The sequence below is a fragment of the Cupressus sempervirens genome, chromosome 5 (assembly GCF_028749045.1).
Source record: "Cupressus sempervirens isolate cs-2001-9-10 chromosome 5, ASM2874904v1, whole genome shotgun sequence".
Classification (NCBI taxonomy): Eukaryota; Viridiplantae; Streptophyta; class Pinopsida; order Cupressales; family Cupressaceae; genus Cupressus; species Cupressus sempervirens.
The window spans coordinates 44,281,525-44,298,520 of record NC_143122.1 but is presented as its reverse complement, the minus strand read 5'-3'; the positions used below and the strand labels follow the sequence as shown (position 1 = coordinate 44,298,520).

The following is a 16,996-nucleotide window of genomic DNA, read 5'->3' as shown; positions in this document are numbered from 1 at the left end:
CAGGATAGAAGAGGAAGTACAATTCAATTCTATTATTCCACAACAAATAAGATAGAGATCTTTTGGATAGTGGGGTCATTGGTTTTACCTCTGAATCTATTTGGATAGTGGGTCCATCTACCTTCTACAACACTAAAAGGCTTGGCACAACTCCTAACAGGGTCGAAATCTCCTAATAGGGATTCAAAGTCTCCTATTAGGGACTGATATGTAATAAATGTATTTCATAGGCTCCTAATAGGGTGCATACTCTAACAAGGAATATTTTTATTAGTAGATCATTTTGGGAGTACCATCCCCACGAAGGATTTCCCTTTGATCAAGGGTTTCCTTAGTTAATATATTTGGTGTTATTGTGTATGAGTATCTTGTTATGATTGTTGATTATATTTCTAATATGGTTAAGGATTAAAAAGGTTGATAATTTTTATAATAGTTGTATAACTAATTTACCCCTCCCTCATGCCCCTCTCAATTATATTGGTGATCTTTATAATGTAACAGTGTAAATCCAAATCAAGAAGAAAGAACAAAAGAATCCATTCAGAGTTCAAACATAGGACATGGTAGAAGTCAATTCTAGCATCCATGATCAAGGTTTGATAAATCTTGAATTCAATTTATAGTGCTAGTTACTCAAATATATTTGATATAAATTTAGGAAGTTTATCCATAACTTGTAATGTCTCTCAAGAAAGTTCTAGTGATATATGGTTCCTAGATAGTGGATGTAGTAACCACATGACTCGAAATAAAGATTTTCTTGCTAGTTTGGATGATTTTGTAAAATCTGAAGTAAATTTGGGAAATGATAGCAAAGTATCTATAATGGGAAAAGTTGTTGTAAATTTCTTGACCAAAAATGATGGAAAAAGGTTTATTCCTAATGTGTATTTTGTGTCTTGATTAAAACACAATTTCATGAGTGTTAGTCAAGTAATGCAAAAAGGTTACAAAGTTTCCTTTGATAATGATATTTTCACAATTTTGGAAAGAAATCCTCATGGAAAGTTAATTGCAAAGGTCAACATGACACAAAACTGAATGTTCCCACTTCAGATTCATTACATTCAAGGAGTAGAAGAAGTTAGTTTCAAGACAATATTCTCAGACCATTCATTGTTATGGCATTTGAGTTATGGTCATATCCATTTTGATGCTTTGAGATTGTTAAAAAAGAAAAATATAGTGAGAGGATTACCTCAAATAGTGCAATCACCAAGTTTATGTGAATTTTTTATATTGGCATAACAACATAGATAAAGTTTTCTATTAGGAGGTTTATATTGAGAAATAGTACAATTAGAATTATTTCAAACTAATATACATGGACCTATGAAAACATCTTTAGGAAGAAGTATATATTTCTTAACATTTATTGATGATTTTGGAGGGAAGACTTGGATATACTTTCTCAAAAAAAAGAGTGAAGGTTTTGAAAAATTGAAGGAGTTCAAAACTCTGGTTGAAAAAAAAAAGTGGTCTACATCAAGGTATTATGATATGATAGAGGTGGTGAATTAATTCTAATGAGTTTCTATACTTTTGTAGATATCATGGAATAAGAAGTAGTTTACCACAAGGTACACACCACAAAAAAATGGCATTCCAAAGAGGAAGAACAAAAGCATAATATAAATGAAAAGGAATGTGTTGAAGGCAAAAAATCTATCCAATGAGTTTTGGGTAGAAGTAGTCGCATGTGATGTATACATCTTGAACATGAGTCCTACAAAGAGTGTAAGAACAAAATTTTGCAGGAGGCATAAAATAGTAACAAACACAATATATCTCATTTTAGAGTTTTTGGATATGTTTCTTATTCATTTGTCTCATCTAATTTGAGAAGGAAATTATATGATAAAATTGAAAAATGTATCTTTATTGGTTATAGTGAAGAATCAAAATCTTATAAATTTTATAACCCTTTTTCAAAGAATTTGATCATTTGTAGGGATGTTAAGTTTGAGGAAGAATATTCATGGGATGGAAATGATAGCAAAAAAGTCACAAGATGAGCACAAATATTGCGAAGTGAAGATGAATCAAAAGAAGAAGGTACTCAAACACCACCTAGTACCCCACCAAGGAATGTTGTGCAAGAAGCATCACCTCAAGATTCAAACATAAGTGATGATTAGATTGTACAAACGAAAGAAAACAAGAAGCATAAAAGAGAGATACAATCAAGAAGAAGAGAATGTAAACATATGCTCAAATTTTTCTTTATATTCTTGTGATCCATTGTATTTTGAAGAAGCAATTAAAGAAGATAAATGGATCAAGGAAATTAATGAGGAAATTGACTCTATTGAATGTTATAAAACATGAGAATTAATGGATTTACTCTATTGAAAAGAAGGTAAGGAGTCAAGTGAGTTTGTAAAACTAAATTTGATACAAAAAGTAAAATTGTTAAGCATAAGGCAAGGCTAATTGCTAAAGGTTTTTCACAACAATCTAGAGTTGATTATAATGAAACATTTTCTCTACTTGCTAGACCTGATACAGCTAGAACTATTTTAACAATAGATGCATAAAATAATTGGAATGCATATTAAATGGATGTAAAATCAGCCTTTTCACATGGTTATCTTGATGAAGAAGTTTATGTTAAGAAACCACCTAGTTATGAGGTTTGTGGGCATAAAGACAAAGTATATAAATTAAATAAGTTTTTTTATGGTTTGAAACAAACACCTAGAGCTTGGTAGAAGACTATTGATTCATACATGATAAGTAATCAATTAAATAGAAGTGATAGTGATCCCACATTGTATGTAAATTCTAATAAGGAAGTCTAAATTTTGATTGTGTTTTTATATGTTGATGACTTGATATTCAGTGGAAATCTATCAAAAGACATGTTCAATTTAGAAATGATGAAAGAATTTGAAATGATAGATTTGAGGTTGATGAGATTCTTCTTAGGCATTGAAGTTATTCAATCTAACAAAGGTATCTTCATTTGTCAATCCAAGTATATAATGGATGTTTTGAAGAGATTTAAATTAATAAATTGCAATCCATTGTCAACTCTAGTTTAATAGGAACAACACTTATCAAGGAAGATAAGAGCTCAAATGTTGATCTAACTATGTTTATAAAACTTGTTGGAAGTTTAATGTATATGATAGCAACAAGGCCAAATATAATGTATGGTGTAAGTTTTATCTCAAGGTTCATGGAGTCACCACAAAATTTTAATTGGAAAGTTTGAAAAAGGATATAGAGATATATTGTATAAATAATAAGATATGGAATCCTATATTCCAAAGATAACATTTTTGGTTTGATCGGTTATACTAACAATGATTTTGCAGGTAGTGTTGATGATAGGAAGAAAACTTTTGAGTATATCTTTTACTTTGGGTCAAGAGTCATATCATCAAAATCAAAGAAGCAACCTATAATCACAATCTCATCAGCTGAAATAGAATATGTAGCTAGCAGTGCCACATGCGTCAAGTATATAGATACATTGAGTTCTCTTAGATCTACAACATAATCAAGAAGAACCAACACCAATCCTTTGTGACAATAAATCATAAATTGCATCATCCAAGAATCATGTATTCCCTAAAAGGAGAAAAAAAAATTGATAAAAAGGTACCACTTCATTAGGGAATTAGTTAACAATGGAGAAGTGTTCCCTGAGTTTTGCAAATCTGAAGATTAATTGGTAGATATTTTCACTAAGGTATTACCAAAAAGTAACTTTGAATATTTGTGAGAGAAAATGACTATTATTGATGTAAAATTTATCAATGGTAGAGATTAAGGAGGAGTGTTGGAGGTACTAATTTCTCCACCTTCTTGATGTTCATCAGTCATCCACAACCAACAACTTGCTACCTTATCTGTCAATATCTATCATTTTGCCTTTCTTGTTGCTTGACTTCCAGCCTCCTTAGCTACCCATATTAAATAAAATGCACTGATATAGTATATTTTAATATGTGTAATAAATGTATTTGGTGTTCCAGAAATTTCTCAGACCTCTGTATATAGAGGGCTTATGTAATACATTTTGTAAGGTAGTAAAGAAATAAGATCAATTTTATTTTAGTGTATATTTGTCTTTCTTTTAGCCTTCAAATCTGTCCAATAAGAAGATTCTTATGCTTATTTTGTGTTAAAATTAGAATTTAGAAACTTCGATTCCATATTCATTTTTGAAAAATAAACCTAGAACTCACAAATTCAAATATAAGAAAAGTTAAATTCCAACTCAATTCTAAGAATCTTCTAGAAAATAATGTTTCTCCCTCCATGTTAGAAGATCCATTATAACAAAATTGACTCTTTGGTTTGACAATCCATTACATTTACCAAAAAACTATCAGTGTAGTCAATCTAATATGGTGACATCTGCCACATCGAAGGCAACTCAACCACTTCATTGTAAACTCTAGAAAATTCTTCCAGCATACACATATTGAAAGCTCTCTCTATATAGAAAGGCATTGTTATACACATACATTGCATCTAGATCTATATAAAATGTTTCTCTATTTTACTTAGTATTATTATAAATGCTTATTCTAATATATTTTTATTGTCTATTATTTGGTTTATTGTTAGCACATTTAGATCTATTTTTCTAACATGGCATTATAGTACATTATAAATCTTTGGCTATAATATGTCTTTTGGGTTGATATGTTTTTCTTGGCTAAAGTTATAGAATATCAAGCCATACTCTAATCCATTGAAATAGAAGTAGAATTGTTGTTTCCTTGAGAATGAAGAAGCTGAAGCGAGATGAAGCCAACTATTATCAAAAAGATTGATTTAGAGTGTCTTGTCACCATTGACTATAGATAGGCATTTGATTAGATGGAAGGAGGTCATTATGGTTCATTGTTTGTTTCCAACTTGGAGCTAGTATATAGGAAGGAATACTAATTACAAAATAAAGTGTGTGGAAATAAATTGTGTGTGAAGTAAAAGTGTAGAAGCTTCTTGATTGCCTCAAGGAGAAGCTAGATAGTTAATCAAGGCTATAAAAAAAGTAAGTTTAATTCTAAATTTGCGAGATCTTATTTAGGCAGAGTAAAACAAAGTGTAGATTGAGATTAGGAATGAAGGATTCTAACAATGTTAAATGTTCTTAGATGGAAAGGCAGATAAATGAATCTATTTGTTAATAAAATAAATATTCTTACTAGAATTTATGGCTAGTGAATATAAATAATTTACTTCAAAATAAATTAAATGATTTTTTTCAAGAGAAGAGAATAGGAGTTCTCTATTTAACCATTTGTGAAGGGAAGTATTGGTGCTAAATGTATCACAAATTACAAGGGGAAATATGAAGTTGTAAAAAAATTATGCTAAGTTTCTTGGAGGAGAGTAATCCGAGTTTATTTCTCTATGCAATGGTAAAACAAGGTAGAAGAATGTTAAAGGGGAATACAAGTTTAATTCTTGAGATAAATAATTTACAAGAAGAATTAAAGAAGGTGAGGAAAGATAATATAACTTTAATTTGTGAAAAGAATTCTTTGAAAGAAGTGACAAAGTTAAGCAATGATATGGGAGTAGAAAGGTGTAATTTTTTTAATGAGATTAGTGTTTATATAGATGCAAATAAAAATCTAGAACAAAAATTAAAGTAGATTGATGCTATTAAGAAGATAAATAAATAAAATTGAGTGAAAAATGAAAAAAATAGAAGAGGCCAGAATAGTTTGTTAAAAGATTCCATGAATTAAATCAATCACTTATAGTGAGAAATGCATTCTTGAAGACAAAATCAGTATGTGATGTTTCATGTAGTACAAATGGTTTGGAATTATAACTAGATAAGTGTGATTTTGCTGAACTTGTTTATGATAAAGAATGTCAGAAAGAACATGAAATAGTGGGATCAAATAGTCTCATTTGTGATAATAAGAATGTTGGTTGGAATGTTATAAAGAAAATGGCTTACAATGGTAAAGGATTGAAAAAGCATGAACAAGGAATCAGAGATCCTATTGAGAAAATAGTGATACCAAAGTGGGAAGGACTAGGATATACAACATATAAAAGAAATGATAACATGGGTTCAACCAAACTTGTTCAATGTAAACAATATATGCAATGTTCAAATTGTAACAAAAAAGGAATTACAAAAGATAAGTTTTGGGATCTACATCCATGTAATCTTTGTTTTTCAAAGAGTCATCATTAAAATAATTGTTGCAATATAGTGTAAAAAGAATTCTATTAAAAAGCTCTTTAAAATGGACTTTGGATGGAGCTATGTATCAAGTTGGTAGAAGATCATAGGTATGATCAAATATTTGTTTAAATACAAATGTTTGAGTGTGATAAATAATAAAAATCTATCAAAGTTTGAATTTTCAAAGACTACAAATCGATTGAGAAAATCAAAATCATTTTCTACCAAGACATCCATGAAAAGTGAAATTTTATAAAGGAGAAAATATCAACCATAGTTTCCCTATCATTAAGATGATATTTGTACAAAGTCTTTGAAGGGCTTGTGGTAAACCAAAACTAGTTGTTAGGGTGAAAACCCTAAAGAACAAGAAATTACATTAATCAGGGAAAATCCCAAATGGTTATGGGTGAACCGGTTAAAAATTTAAAGCATAATAACAAGATAATTTCTTTTCCAAAAATATAGTGAGAAGGGGAACCAAAACTTTATGATGTAAATGGGTAGCTAAGAAGTCTTAACAATGAGACCCATCCTTTTTGAAATTTTCATTGTAATAATTTTTCTCCCACATATGGAGCTGTTAGTGGTATAAATTGAGGGTGTTAGAAAATAATTTTTCTCCCTCCACATTAGAAGATCTACTATAACAAAATTGACCATGTGGCTTGCCAATTTGTACATTTCCCAACAAATTATCACTGATATCTTAATAATATGGTGAGCTCTGCCACGTACAAGGTAACTGTTAGAGAAATAGGTTAATTTAATTTAATTTATTAAATTACCTTTTCTCCCTTCTTAATATTTCACTTTGTGCACCTTGTATTTCCATTTAATAATTAATTACTAATTATTAAATGTCATTATCTCTTAGGGCTTCCCTTTTAGTGTTTTGATCTCCTTCATAATAATTGATCAATTGTAATTTCTTTTATTCTTTTTTTCACAAGCAGATATAATTTTATTGTTTGTTGAGAAAACCCTTATCTTTCTCTATTTTTCTTTCTTCCTTGTAATAGGTTATTTGCATGCAGGATATCCAGGCTCTGTGGATTTGTTCATCATCAAATCCTACATGGTATCAGAACATTGCCTGTGGATTCTTGTTCTTTTTTGAAGAAAAAGAAGAACGAGGGTTTGATAGAACATATCTACCATGTTTTGCCCGCATTTTTGTGAAAATAGGAGTGTCTCTTATTTTTGGAGCACTTTAAGGCCAAACAGACCTCACTAATGGATTTAGAAGGCGTCAAAACAACCATTTTCATATAAATTTTTTTGCTTTTGGACAATGTTGATTTGGGAGGCAAAATACTTTTGCATAACAAGGTTGTACAACTTTTGCACACAATCTGAGAAAAAAAAAACAAATAAAAAAAAATGATTTTGGGCTGTCGCAGTTTACAAAATTAGCTAGAAGTCATAGAAACCATTAGCGGTCCTAGCAACCACCAGTGGTGACTATCAATAGTCTCCCTGACTACTGTGACTCCCACTGACCAAAAATTTCTTTGTTGCCAGTGACTCCACCTATCCACTACTCTGCTTAAGCTCCTCTAGCATGCCACCCAAGCAGTGAAATTATTTATTATTATTATTAATATTATTACAATAATATTTTATTGCTATTTCGTGGGTCTTGTAGTTTTTTTGCAATGTACACTAAAGCATGCATTTGTAACAATGTAATGATGTAGATTCAAGTACAAGCTAATAAGATGGCTCTAGAGGTGGCCCACCTTCAAGAGCTACTCAATCATTGGGGTAATGTTCCCTATATGGTTACTAGAGTGTCTCTTAATGCTTCAGCTAATGCTACTCCACCGAGGGGCCATTTTCATGGGTGCAGCTCTTCTGACCATCGCTCGGACATGCCATGCTCACAAGCTTCCTACCACTACTCTCCTAGTGGTGGTGATGGTGGTTGGCATCACCGCTCAATTTCCTCACCTCGTGGTGGCACAAGCTAGTCCCTGAGCCTAGTGGCTCCCCCTTTTGGTGCTCTATGTGTTGTTTCTAGTAAACAACCCTTTCATCTAGTGTTGGCTATTTCACATCTGTGGACTGATACCAAAGATGAAGACCAAGCCCCTAATGATGATGCTAATGGATGGATTGTTCTTAACTTACCTGCCAATCCTAGGGATGACTAGGGATTTCATGATCGGGATGAACCACCCCCCTCAACTAGCACTACATTGGCATCCTAAGGGTTGTTTGTTATAAGTTTTTTTTTTTTTTTTTTTTTTACGAATAGGTGTTGATTTTGGCTATGGCTGTGTGAACTTTCACAAGGTGATCTTATATCCCTTGGCCTCTTTTTGGTGAATTACATCTAGTTATATTATCTATTAATAGAAAAGAATTATTCATCAAAAAATAGAATACAATTGAAATTGACACATTAGATATTATCAATACATTGAAATATTAGCACCACACCATTATATCTTAATTTGAGTGTGACATATACATAATATTCTCTGCCTTGATAGATGAGTGGGATAAATATTTATAATCATATCCTTCCATAGAGTTACTATTGAATAGGTAAAATTAATACTTCCATAGCTTTATGTACACAAACTACATGATTAAATATCAACATTATCACAAGCATCACGAATTGTATATCTAATATTATAAAATGTGTTTTGACAAATAAAATTTATCATCAACAATATTGCCAGCAATAGTAGCATTACTAACATTATTTTCACTAAGAGTAGTAGTTTCCACAATACTATCTTTATTTAGAGCATCAATTTTAAGACTTCCACAAAGATGCCACAACTATAGTATATAGAGTACATCTAATGTCCTAGTTTATGCCCTTTATTGAAAACAATCAATTGAATCATGAACATGTTGACCACATCAAGAAGAAGGGTGCACACCAAAACATGAAATTGATGTATGGAGCACAATTTTGGTTAAAGTAATTTAACACAAGTAGAGGTAGATTCATAAGCCTTCTAAAACTAGAATTGATTGATTATGAATACATTGGAAGATAAAACTCAAGAAAATCCTTAAAATCAAGACCATGATTCTAGTCTTATGCTCGAGATTGCAATGGATGTTGATAGGAAATAATTTATTCTCATGAACTAATTTATTCTCTCTCTATTTTACATATGGAGTAGTATTGAATGAACTTTAGTCAAAAGATTTTAACCATCGTCCATATATGAAACAATATTAAATTGAATTGCTGATATGAGTAAGTAGCTATTACAACAATTGTTCACATACGTCTAAACATCAAACTAAATGGCATATTTTACCAAGGGGGAGAGTTATTTTATTTTTAAACTCTTCATATCTATCTTATGATTTAATTAGATACAATTCTGATAACAAGAAAGTAGTTTTCAAAGTCTCTATGTTATTGTAATAAATGAGGACCATTCCTAACATAGTGAAGGTAGGAGAATCCCTAAACAAGATGTCCTAGCCTTAAACAAATAATCACATAGAGGAATATAAACAATATTGAAGAGATTTAGATCCATATAGTGCCAACTTTCACAATAGAATCATAAGATTTTCAATGAACATGTCTGGTTGTAAGTGCTTCTGGGTTACGATTAAATACATAAGCAATTACAATAATAGTTTTGCGAGACTTCACAAGATAAAACAACTAACTAGCTCAGATCCACAATATGATATAAAAATAAAAGAAGAATATTAACTTGTGCTGACAAGCCACCAATCAATCTTCTATTTTTTGAAGCCCACACTTAGCTACTAGCTCTGCTCAACTTCACTTCTCTTAGTTACTCCATCTTCTCTATGTTGAATGAATAATGACTATAGACTACACAAGACCCTTTCTTATACTAAACCAAGCCATACATCATCCTAGCATAATAGACATTATATAAACACTCACATTAAATATACCATCAAGCTACTAGCCAATTTGACTACAAACATTAAATACAAGAAATACTCAATATTTAGGATACGCCTCAAGTTTACAATGCATAACTAACCCAAAAGACAACATAAGAATGGGAAAACTTAGACATAGCTCCATGTGCCATTAAATGATCCAAATCCAAGAGCACACATGCCAAATCATTCAGATCAAAGTTCACAAACACAATCTTCAAAGTTTTTTCTATAAATTAAGAGCTCACGACCCAACAGTCACCAAAATGGCTCTAACTCTAAGACAATTACACCCATTCTCATGCAAACTTAGTACAAGGTTCCCCAATATGCCTCAAACACATCCCCAACTGTGTGAACTATAACTCTAGAAATCTGATCTTGAAGCGCCTACATATAGGATTGTTGACTTCCCTATAGTGCTCCTACATTGATTCCTCACGTGTATTACAAAGCTTCTTGTTTTGTTTACATATTCTTAGTTTTCTGTCCACATTTCAGATTGTTAGGCTAATGTATTAGAGATGTATTTGATTTTCTTGGGTCTTGGTTGCATATATATTTATGAGCCCTCAGTAATTGATACTTGATTCTTTTTCTACTTGTTGGAGGATACACATATTTTTTCATTGCATCCTATTATTATTAAAAAAAGAGGTGTGCATTTCTACCCTCACTTTGCACATAATGGTTGCAGAAGATGATGATTACTATATCTTGAAAGTTTGGGTAGTTATAAGTAAGAGACATTGGAGAAAGAAAATATAAATTTTATTTAATTAAGCCCCTCCAACTGTTGAGAATTGTGTCTCAACCTTGCAAGCTTTTTATAGAAAACTCTAGAAATTGTTTAGAAAATTCTAGAATTTGTTTGTTGTAGTTTTCCACATGTTTATGAGTTGGAAAAAAGTGTATGAGTTGTTAAAAATGTGTCTAGTCTCTAGAACAATGTAGATGGGCTATTTTTAGAGTATAAACAACTCATTATATGAATTTTATGGGGTTCTAAACTAGAGGACAAAATTATGGACGAAAATGGTATTCTTGGAGTTACAAATTACAAGTGAGTAACATGTGGCATGGTTTTTTTCCCCATGGTTTTGACCCATAGTTTTGTAAAATCACAAATGGTTTCTAGGTGGAAAATCACTATAAAAGGAGGGCTTGGATAGGTGTTTGAATCATCAAGTTCAATTTGCAAGACTGGTGCTAGAAGGAGTCTCTCTAAGTCCAAGTCCATGTTCAAAATATGGTGATGCGCTTTTGTGAGAACTTGCATTGCAAGTGTATTGCAATCTTCTATATTTGAGAATAAATTGTGTGGGTTTTGGAGGGTGGGGTTTTTCTCCCGAAAGGGTTTCTCCATGGTAATCATTGTGTTATGCATTCAATGTTATTTTTTATTAAGATATTATGCATTTCTTGAGATCTCTGCAATAGTTAGTTGAATTTGGATAATCGTTTCCCAAAGATTAGTGTAGGAAGCAATTCCATGCACCTTTACTGCCTTACAAGTGGTATCAGAGTCTAGCCAATTTTGGTATATTTTTTGGGTATAGGGTTTTTTGAGCTAATCAAGGTTTGATTGGGAGCTTGTGTAGAGGTTTTAATTTCTATGTTGCAGGATTACAAATATGGCAAGCATATTAGGGAGGATTGATGTAGAGAAGTTTTTTGACACAAAATTTAAGATGTGAAAGTTGAAGATGGAAGATCTATTGAATGATCAAGATCTATGGGATGCAATTAATGGGAATAAGCTAAGGCCTATAGATTCAACTTCGATCGCATAGTATGATATGATAGTTAGCAAAGCTAAAGGTTTCATTAGATTGTGTCTTGCACACTCTATTCTAATTAATGTCCATGAAGAACCTATCGTGAAGAAGCTTTGGAAGAAGCTAAGTGACATCTATCAAGCAAAATCAATTGTGAACAAGATTTTCTTGAGGAAGAAGTTGTATTCCTTAAGAATGGAAGAAGGTAGACATATTTTTGCGCATCTTAAAAGTTTTAATATAGTGGTGACTTAGTTAACCTCAATTGGGGTGTCGATGGATGAAGAAGAAAGGTGTTGAATCTTTCTATGTTCATTGCCAGACTCATGGGATAGTCTTGTCATGGCCATAGGGAGCACTTCAATTGTCTTGAAGATGTAAGACATTGTTGGTTCTCTACTTTCTGAAGAGATAAGAAGGAAGGTCTCTTTGAATGCCAAAGAGGCTTTGAGTGTTTGAGGAAGACCAAAAGAAAGAGGAAAGAATGAGAAGCAACATGGCTGCTCTAAGTCCAAGAATAAGGGGAGATCAAAATCTTATGGTAAGTCCAAGGTAATCTATTGGAATTGTGGCAAACTTGGACACTTCCAAAAGGATTGCAAAGAGGAAAAGAAAAATAAGAAGCTAGATTTTGATTCTTAGTCCAAGAAGGAAGATGGAGATGCTTTCATTATATCCTTGGCCACTCATGTAGGTGACAATGCATGGTTGATAGACTCAGGTGCATCATTTCACATGACTCCTAATAGAAATTGGTTTAGTAAGTATGAAAAGTTTGATGGTGGTCAGGTGTATCTGGGTGATAACTCAGTTCTTGATATTGTTGGTCACAGAAGTATTCGTGTGAAATTTTCTAATGGTATAATTAGAAGATTTGATGGTGTCTTGCATATCCTAGGACTAGCAAGGAATTTTTAATTTGTTAGCAAACTAATAGATGCAGGTGTGCATGTATAGTTTTTTGAAGCAGGTGTGAAAATGGTGAGTGGTGCTATGGTAATAGCACGAGGAAGAAGATTTGGTACATTGTACCAGCTTGATGCATACATGGTCGAGTGTAATGGTACTTTTGATAAGATAGTGAAGAGGACTACTTTGGTTGAGAAGGAGAGGGTTTCTCTTTTAACAGATGGTCATGGTTTTTGGGTACTCAAGGGTGTTCTATCTACTAAATCAAGTTTACCTATAGAGAAGACTATGTTATGGAACCAGAGACTTGGCCACATAGGTGAGAAAGGTCTACAAACCTTAAGGAATAAAAACCTTGTTTATGGCTTGAATGTTTGCAATCTTTATTTTGATTTTTGTGAGAATTGTATCTATGGTAAACAAAACCATGTTTAGTTTTACTCAAGTTCTCTTAAGTCCTCATGTATTTTGGATCCAATCTATTTGAATGTATTTGGTCTAGTTGATGTTCCTTCTATTGGTGGATCAGTTTATCATGTTTCTTTCATTGATGATTTCAGTACAAGAACATTGGTTTATTTTCTTAGTAGTAAAGCTAAAGTTTTCAGTCATTTCAAGGAATTTAAAGCAATGCTTGAGTTGTAGACTGAAAAGAAGATGAAGTGTTTGAGAAATGATAATGGTGGTGAATTTTTCTCCAATGATTTCAAAACACTTTTTAAAGATTGTGGTATTAAAAGAGAGAAGAAAACTTTGTATTCTCCACAATAGAATGGAATTGTAGAAAGAATGATCAAGACCTTGATGGAGAAGGCTAGGAGTATGTTAAGTGTAGCTGGATTGGAACAAAAATTTTGGGCTGAAGCTATAGCCATTTCCTGCTACCTAATAAATAGGTCTCCTACATTAGCTCTTGTTGATAAGACACCAATGGAATCATTTTCGGGCCACAAGCCTTCACTTATACATTTGAGAGTTTTTGGTTGTGAGGCATACGCTCATGTTCCAAAGGAGAAGCAAACAAAATTGGACAACAAAGCTATCAAATGTATCTTCATCAGATATAGTTACAGTGTGAAAGGATACAAGATTTGGGATCCTATTAAACGAAATTTTTTTGTTCTAAAAGTGTTATATTTAGAGAAACTAAGGCTGCTTCTATTACAATGCAGCCAAAATGGATAGAAGGAAAGAAAGATGTGATTCAACATCCTTCTACACTTGAGAAAGTTGAATCAAGGCCCTTAGAAAGATAAGATGTTAAAGAGAGTTGTACAAGTTCTAAATCATTAGAGGAAGAGGGAGAACCTAATCATGAACTTGAACTTGAACCTAAAAAAGAACCAAATCTTGTTCAAAGGTCTAGTACACAAAGGAAAGCACCCAAAAGGTATGGATATTCTCCTAATGATTGGAGGTGTATATTTTCTTTAAATGTTAATATTGATGAGCCAAAATCTATAGAAGAGGCTCTTGGTACGAATGATTCAAAGTCTTAGAAAATCTCCATGGAAGAAAAGATGATAGCTCTTAAGAGGAATGACACATGAGACATTGTACCATTGCCTAAAGGACGAAAGCCTATTGGTTGTAAAAGGGTGTTCAAAAGGAAGATGCATTCAGATGGAAGCATTGAGAAGTATAAAGCATGTTTGGTTTCAAAAGCTTACTCCAAGGTTGTAGAAATTGATTATGGTGAAATTTTTTCTCCTATAGCAAGAATGACATCCGTTCAATTTTTACTTTTTATTGCAACAACTTATGATCTAGAAGTTGAGTAGCTAGATGTAAAGGCAACTTTCTTTCATAGAGATTTGGAGGAAAAAAATTATATGACACAGCCATAGCACTTTATGATGGAAGGTAAAAATCATTTGGTCTATAAATTGAAGAAATCCTTGTATAGTCTAAAACAAAGTCCTAGGATGTGGTAACAGAAGTTTGATACATATGTATTGAGTTTGGGGTTTGTGTGATCCAAATCTGATCACTATATATACTAAAATTTTGATGGTGATTATGTCCTAGTAATGGTCTTATATGTTTAAGACATATTGTTCATTGGAAATGAAAACTGTTTGATTGTAGAATTAAAATCTTAGCTCTTAGCAAAGTTTGAAATGAAAGATTTTGGTGTAGCAAGGTACATTCTAGGAATAGAGATTATACGAGATAGAAAAAATAGAAAGCTTTGGCTAGGCCAAAGTAAGTATGTTGGTAATATTCTAAGAAGATTCAATATGCAAGATTCCAAACCATTAAGTGTTACTGTTAGTATGAGAAGAAAGCTTTCTAGCTCACAATGTCCTTCATCCCTATTGGAGATGGAAGAGATAAGTCAAGTACCATATCAGAGTGTTGTTGGAAGTTTGATGCATGCTATGGTCTATACAAGACCAGACATTCCCCAAGTAGTGGGAGTACTTTTCCATTACATGTCTAATCTAAGAAGAGCACATTGAGATGCAACAAAAAGAGTTTTTAGATACTTGCGAGGTATCTTAGAGTACTCGATATGTTTTCATGAAACAAGAAATGAGCATTCCCCGGATATTCGAGGCTATGTGGATTTAGACTGGGATGGTGATGTTGATAGTAGAAGATCCACTAGTACATATGTGTTTATATTATTTGGTGATGCAATCAATTGGATGAGAAAGCGACAAGTTGCAGTTGCTTTGTCCACTATAGAGGCATAGTACATGGCAGCTACTCATGCCCACAAGTATGCCATCTTGCATAAGAGATTGTGTTCAGATATAAAGTTTAAATAGGGTACAATGAGAATTTATAGTAACAATCAGAGTGCAATTTTCTTAGCAAGGAACCTAACATTTGATGCTAGGACCAAGCACATTGATGTACAATATCATTTTGTGAGAGATATGGTCAAGGGTGGCGAAGTGAAATCTTTGGTGAATGTTGTTGATGCATTAACTAAGCCTATGAGCATAGAGAAGTTTAGATGGTGTTTGGAGTTTATGGGTCTCTCAGCCCCTAGCAATTAAGTCCATGAAAATTTGGATTCCTTGACTCTTGCAAGGTGTTCGACAAGTGGGAGAATGTTGAGAATTGTGTCTCAACCTTGCAAAAATTTTCCATAACACTCTAGAATTTTCTTGTGGTAGTTTTCCACATGTTTATGAATTGGAAAATGGTGTATGCGTTGTTAAAATTGTGTCTAGTCTCTAGAACAATGTAGAAGGGCTATTTTTAGAGTGTAAATAACTCATTATATGACTTTTATGTGGATTTAAACTAAAGGACAAAATTATGGAAGAAAATAGTATTCTTGGAGTTACAAATTACAAGTGGGTAACATTTGGCATGGTTGTTTTGCCCATGGTTTTGTAAAACTGCAAATGGTTTCCAAGTCACAAATCACTATAAAAGGAGGGCTTGGGGAGGTGTTTGAATCATCAATTTTAGTTTGCAAGACTAGTGCTAGAAGGAGTCTCTCTAATTCCAAGTCCGAGTTTGAGTTATGGTGATGCACTCCTACGAGAACTTGCATTGCAAGTGTATTGTAATCTTCCAGATTTGAGAATACATTATGTGGGTTTTGGAGGGTGGGGTTTTTCTCTCAGAAGGGTTTCCCCATGGTAATCATTGTGTTATGCATCCATTCTTATTTTTTATTAAGTTATTATACATTTCTGGAGATCTTTACAATAGTTAGTTGAATTTGCATAATCGTCCTCTCAAAGATTAGTGTTGGAAGTGATTTTGTGCACCTTTGCTTCATTACGCTAACAAGTGTTGATGTTGTTCTTAAGATACTAAGTGACCAATTTTATAATATTACAAGCAAAGAAAAGGAGAGGATTCAAAAGTATTAATAAAAGGTATTTTAAAAATTAGGGATGCACAGTCAATCATTTATGCTAATGAAATTAGAATGGTTAAGGTTGAATTTGGAGAAGATCATGGTTTAAGGAAAATGCTCCCAAATATATTTAGTGGACCCCATAAAATGTTTCAACATATTCCTAATTCAAAAGATAGTTCTCTAAATAATGCAATTGTTGTCTCTTTAGTAGAAATTCAAACAAAAGCTCTAAATTAAGATTATTGACAATAGTCATGGTGATGAAATATTATTGGTAAAAATGATTTTGCTAATCCTGGAGATAAAATTTGTGATCATTATGATGATATTGGTCCACATTGATGCATTCCACCCCTTTTAGACTATGAAGATAAATGTGTGGACTCTTATCCAATAGCCTGATCAAGT

General features: G+C 32.5%; 1 protein-coding gene across 1 annotated transcript in view; it reads left to right on the top strand.

Annotated features, from left to right (window-relative positions):
- LOC149554471 (agamous-like MADS-box protein MADS1) overlaps positions 1-16,996 on the top strand; it is a 67,071-nt gene that overhangs the window by 17,512 nt on the left and 32,563 nt on the right. The gene's annotated exons all lie outside the window — the stretch shown is intronic.